This window comes from Otolemur garnettii, unplaced genomic scaffold (assembly GCF_000181295.1).
Source record: "Otolemur garnettii isolate 467f Iridium unplaced genomic scaffold, OtoGar3 scaffold00007, whole genome shotgun sequence".
Lineage (NCBI taxonomy): Eukaryota > Metazoa > Chordata > Mammalia > Primates > Galagidae > Otolemur > Otolemur garnettii.
In genome coordinates, this window is record NW_003852402.1 from 901,127 (window position 1) to 907,068 (window position 5,942).

The window sequence follows — 5,942 nt, forward strand, 5'->3', positions numbered from 1 at the left end:
ATGGTAACAGTTCTTACACAGGCTTTAATAATTCTCGGTTATCACCAGTACAAGCCCATCATCTCTCTTCCTTGTATATTGCAGTGTTTGCTACAGTTGCCAAAAAACATTGTTTGTTCTGCCCCACCAGCAGCTGGGTCACCTTCCAGCTGTCCTTTGTGACTTCCACATCCTTCCTCTCCATCTCTGAAGCTATTTGGGTGTTACCTCTGCGTCCCTTTTCTCTTATTTTTCTGTCATGCCGTTCTTTCATCATCTACTATGTGTCATCCTGTCATTTTTGGAGTCAGCTTTTTGCTGGAACTCTGTCTCTCTCTCTCTCTCTCTTTTTTTTTTTTTGCAGTTTTTGGCTGGTGCTGGGTTTGAACCTGCCACCTCCGGCATATGGGGCCAGTGCCTACTCCTTTGAGCCACAAGTGCTGCCCCCAGCAAAAATTCTTTAAAAAAAAAATAGTCATATCCGGAAAGGATAACTTTGAAATCAATTAGGTAGACGTATTGTCCAGGTTTTTATACTACACTGTAGATTAAAAAAAGAAATATTTTGCTTTATGTACTCCTTTGTAAACTGCTGTTTCCACTTCTGAGTCCCCCACATCACAGCTGCAGCTGCCTGACCCTGCATGGCAAGTGTGAGCACACACCCCTTTGCAGTTGGGACATACCAAGAAAGAAGGATCTCGTGTCTGTCCTGGTTGCTGACATAGAGCTCCCAAACCTTGTCATTTCCTGAGTGATGGGGTGACAGCAGTGTCTTACACAGGGCTCCTCAATCCAGTGGAATTTCCTGAGCAATAGAGACATCCCTTGTTCTAATGAGGCAACTCCTGGTGGCTGTCGGATAGGGGCTGGTCACCAGAAAGACTGGAACTTTCAGACCCATCCCCTAACCTCTGGGAAGGGCAGAGGGGCTGGAGATTGAATTAATAATCCAACATGCCTACATGACGAAGCCTCCAGAAAAATCCCTAAATGGTAGGATTCAGAGAGCTTCTAGGTTGACAAATGCATCCACGTTTGGGGGGCACACTCCAGCTATTCGGGACAGAAGCTTCTGGGAGGGGTCCCAACTTTTTCCTGTGATCCTGGGCACCTTTTCATCTGACCATGTGTATCTTTTATCATGTCTTTTATAATAAACTGGTAAACGTGTTTCCCTGAGTTCTGTGAGCCATTCTAGCAAATAACCCACCCCATGGTAGGGAGCACAGGAGCCCTGGATTTACATCTGCTTGAGCAGAAGTGCCAGGGGCCAAGACTGAAGTGGGGGCTGTCTTCTGTGATTGAGCCCCCTAACCTATAAGATTGGACACTGATGTCATGGACATAGCATCAGAATTAAACTGAATTATTGGACATCCACTTGGTGCCGAGTTGGTTGATACATGAAAACTGCCCCCACATTTGGTGTCAGAAACAAAGCAGTCTGTGTGAGAATAAAGAAAAGACAGTTTTCTGCTTTTAGTCAAGATCCCAGGTGTGTCTGTTTCCTTATCAAAACAACTCACTGAGAAGCATGACTAGGCCGGGCACAGGGGCTTGTACCTGTAACCCTAACACTTTGGGAGGCTGAGGTGGGCGGATTACTTGAGCTGAGTTCAAGACCAGCCTAAGCAAGAGTGAGAACCTACCTCTAAAAATAGCCAGGCGTCATGGAGGGTGCTTGTAGTCCCAGCTACTTGGGAGGCTAAGGCAAGAGCCTCACTTGAGCCCAGGAGTTTGAAGTTGCTGAGAGCTATGACACCATGGCATCCTACAAGCAACATAGTGAGACTCTGTCTCAAATTTAAAAAAAGAGAGAAGCATGACCAGGCTGTGCCTGTGGCTCAAAGGAGTAGGGTGCTGGCCCCATATGCCAGAGGTGGCAGGTTCAAACCCAGCCCTGGCCAAAAACTGCAAAAAAAAAAAAAAAAAAAGAGAAGCATGACCATTATCGTTCCTACACAGATCCTTCTGGATACTTCCTTAGAAAAAATTAGTAGCATGAAATTTCTTTTCTTTTTTTTTTTTTTTTTGAGACAGAGCCTCAAGCTAGTCCCCTGGGTAGAGTGCCATGGCCTCACAGCTCACAGCAACCTCCAACTCCTGGGCTCAAGCGAGTCTCCTGCCTCAGCCTCCTAAGTAGCTGGGACTACAGGCGCCCGCCACAACACCTGGCCATTTTTTGGTTGTAGCCGTCATTGTTCTTTGGCAGGCCTGGGCTGGATTCAAACTCGCCACCTTAGGTGTATGTGGCGCCCCAGCCACTTGAGCCACAGGTGCCGAGCCAGTAGCATGAAATTTCTTAGCTGAAATTTTTATTGAGATAATTGTAGATTCATATGCAGTTCTAAGAAATAACACAAGTGATGTAATGTATGCTTTGCTCAGCTTTTCCTAATGGGCCCATGTTACAAAACCATAGCAGAGAAGTACAGCCAGGGCAGTGATGCCCACGCCCTGTCTCAACCCGGTTTGCCCAGTTTTACGTGTCCTTGGTGTGTGCCCATTACATGCTACACAGTTTCATCCCCCAGGGAGGTTCGTACCCACAGGCAAGGTACTGAAGAGTCCAGTTCTGCAGGGTTGCTCATGCTGCTCTTTTATAATGACAACCACCTTCTGTCCCCACCCTGATACTAACCCCTGGCCACCACTCATCTGCCTTCTTTTTCTAAAATGGTGTCATTTAGAAAGTGTTACATGAATTCAGTCTCATAGAAGTGACATTTTGGGATTGGCTACTTTTTTTTTTTTAGACAGAGCCTCAAGCTGTCGCCCTGGGTAGCGTGCCATGGCATCACAGCTCACAGCAACCTCAAACTCCTGGGCTTTAGCGATTCTCTTGCCTTAGCCTCCCAAGTAGCTGGGACTGGATGCTTGCCACAATACCCAGCTATTTTTTGGTTGCAATTGTCATTGTTGTTTGGCAGGTCCAGGCTGGATTGGAATATGCCAGCTCTGGTGTATGTGGCTGGCGCCTTAGTCTCTTGAACCATAGGCGCCAAGGTGGGATTGGCTACTTTTGCTCAGTGTAATTCCCTAGAGGTTTATCCAAAGCTGTTGAATAAATCAAAGGTGTGTTCTTTTTCTTGTTTGCTTTTTTTTTTTTTCAAACATGGTCTCCCTCTGTCACCAGGCTAGAATGCAGTACCACAATCATAGCTCTCTGTCACCTTGAATTCCTGGGCCCAATCAACCTTCAGCCTCTTGTTTCCTTTCAATATTTCATCTTTGGTTAAAGAAAAAAGTCGCTGGGGGCCAGATCAGATGAGTAGGGAGGGAGTTCCAATATAGTTATTTGTTAACTGGCTAAAAACTCCTGCATAGACAGTGCCATGTGAGCTGGTGCACTCTCGTGATGCAAGAGCCATGCCTTTCTCATGCCAAGATTTTCAGTTAAGGTTTTCTTGTTTCTCTATTGATGTTGATTTGGTCTGCTATGCTTCTCCAGTCAGCCAATGATTTTGATGCACACTTTGATGAATTTCTGAGGTGTTTTCATCAGTTCTTCTCATTACTGGCCACCCTGATTTCTCTTCATAAGTGACACTCCCCTCAGAAAATGTTTAAGCCATTTGTACACTGCCATTTTCTTTATGACCATTATCCCCATAAACTTGGACTAATATGTCCCTGATTTCATTTCTACTTTTGGCAAGTTTAACAAGAAATTTAATATTTGTTCGTTGCTCTAACTCAAGCTCCAACATTCTTATAACGACACAAAAAAACATGCAACAATAATGAATGCCGTTTAGTAAGACACTGCAACTCATTGACATGAACATCACTGTGAGATGCTGATGTACCAAAGTTATGGACCTTGTTGTGCTGTTTGTACAGAGCTGCCAAAGTAAATGCAAAGTGCCAAGTTCCTGGACTTAATTATGACACCTCGTATAGGTGTTACGAGCATTCACATGTAAGCTTTGGTTTTGGTGTGAGCAAAAAGTCTTCATTTCTCTGGGATGAACGCCCAGGAGTGCAATTTGGAACAAGCTTCCAAGCTGTTTTCCAGAATGGCTGTACCATTTTACATTCCTGCCAGCAATGTATGAGAGGTTGTGTTTCTCATCTTTGCCATTGTTTGGCGTTGTCACTGCTTTTTATTTTAGCCCCCCCCCCCTTTTTTTTGAGACAGAGTCTCAACTGTTGCCCTGGGTAAAGTGCTGTGGTGTCACAGCTCACAGCAACCTCAAACTCTTGGACTTAAGTGATTCTCTTGCCTCAGCCTCCCAAGTAACTGGGACAACAGGTGCCTGCCACAATGCCCAGCTTTTTTTTTTTTTTTTAGAGCTGTCATTTTAGCTGGTGGGGCCTGGTTTGAACCTGCCAGTCTGGGTGTACTGTGGCCTGCGCCCTACCCACTAAGCTATGGGTGTTGCCTTATTTTAGCCATTTTAATAGGTGTGACATCCCGCTGTGGTCTGATTCTGTATTTCCCTAGTGGCTGATGACAATGGCATCTTCACAGGGCTTATTCTGCCTATCCTCCTCTTGAAATGTCTCTTCATTTCTTTTGCTGCTTTTTAAACTGAATTGCTTTTTTTTTTTTGAGACAGAGTCTCACTTTGTTACCCTGGGTAGAGTTTCCACTATAGTTCACAGAAACCTCAAAGGCCTGGGCTCAAGTGATCCTTGAACTCCTGTCTCAGGTGCCCACCATAATGCCTGGCTTGTTTTTCCAATTTCATTAGAGACAGGGTCTCCCTCTTGGTTGGATTGGTCTCTTGGTCCTGAACTTCTGAGCTCAAGGAATTCACCCACCATGGCCTCCCAAAGTGCTGGGGTTACAGGTGTGAGCCACCATGTCTGGTCCTGCTTATTATTTCACTGTTGAGTTTTCAGAGTTTGTAAATATTCTTTACACAAGTCCTTTGTCAGACAGGTATAAATATTTTCTCAGTCTGTGGCCTGTCTTTTCATCCTCTGAACAGGGTCTTTGGCAGAGCAAAAGTTTTAAAAGAGGTCTCATTTATCAGTATTTTCTTTTATGGTGCATGCTTGTTATGTCTAGCTCTAGAATCCAAATATTTTTCCCTAAAAGTTTTGTAGGGTTTCTTTTACATTCATGATCCACTTAGTTAATTTTTGTATAAGGTGTGAGATGCAAGGCTGAGGTGTTTCTCCTCCTCCTCTTCCTTTCCTGTGGACGTCCCATAGCTACACCACCGTTACCTTGTTAACAAGGCCCTCCTTTGTCTGCAGAAATGCTTGCACATAACTTGTGTGGGTCACTTGTGGGCTCTTTCTGTCCCCTTAGTGGGTGTGTCTGCCCCTCTGTAGTCCCACACAGCTTTGCTTTTCAGGATTGTCATCAGGTAGACTGATTCTTCCTGCTTTGTTCTGTTTTCAAAATGCTTTTAGTTATTATCATTCCTAAAATTCCATACACATTTTAGTATAATCTTGTCTGTATCTACCAAAATTCTTGCTGGGATTTTGGTAGGGTTTGAGTTAAACTTATATGACAATTTGGAGAAAACAGGCATTTTTACCATTTTGAGTCTTCTAGTCAACAAAGATGATATATTTCTTCATTTATTCAGATCTTTGATTTTTTTCATCAGCATTTATAGGTTTTTTGTTTTTTTTTTGCAGTTTTTGGCTAGGGCTGGGTTTGAACCTGCCACCTCCAGCGTATGTGGCCGATGCCCTACTCCTTTGAGCTACAGGCGCCACCCAGCATTTTATAGTTTTCAGCATACAAATTTTATGCATGTTTCATTAAATTTATACCTAGTATTTTATTCTGAGCCATTGTAAATTGTGTTGCATTCAGCGTCTCCGTGGTCATTGTTAGTAGGTAGAAATAAAATTGATTTAAAAATGTTTATCTTGGGCTCGGCGCCTGTGGCTCAACTGGCTAAGGCGCCAGCCACGTACACCTAAGGTGGCGGGTTCGAATCCCCAGCCCGGCCCCGCCAAAAAAAAAAAAAATGCTCAAATGGAATGCCTAG

At 44.2% G+C, this 5,942-nt stretch overlaps 1 protein-coding gene across 6 annotated transcripts in view; it reads left to right on the forward strand.

Moving 5' to 3' along the window:
* BRD1 (bromodomain containing 1) overlaps positions 1-5,942 on the forward strand; it is a 57,032-nt gene that overhangs the window by 1,452 nt on the left and 49,638 nt on the right. The window lies entirely within an intron of this gene.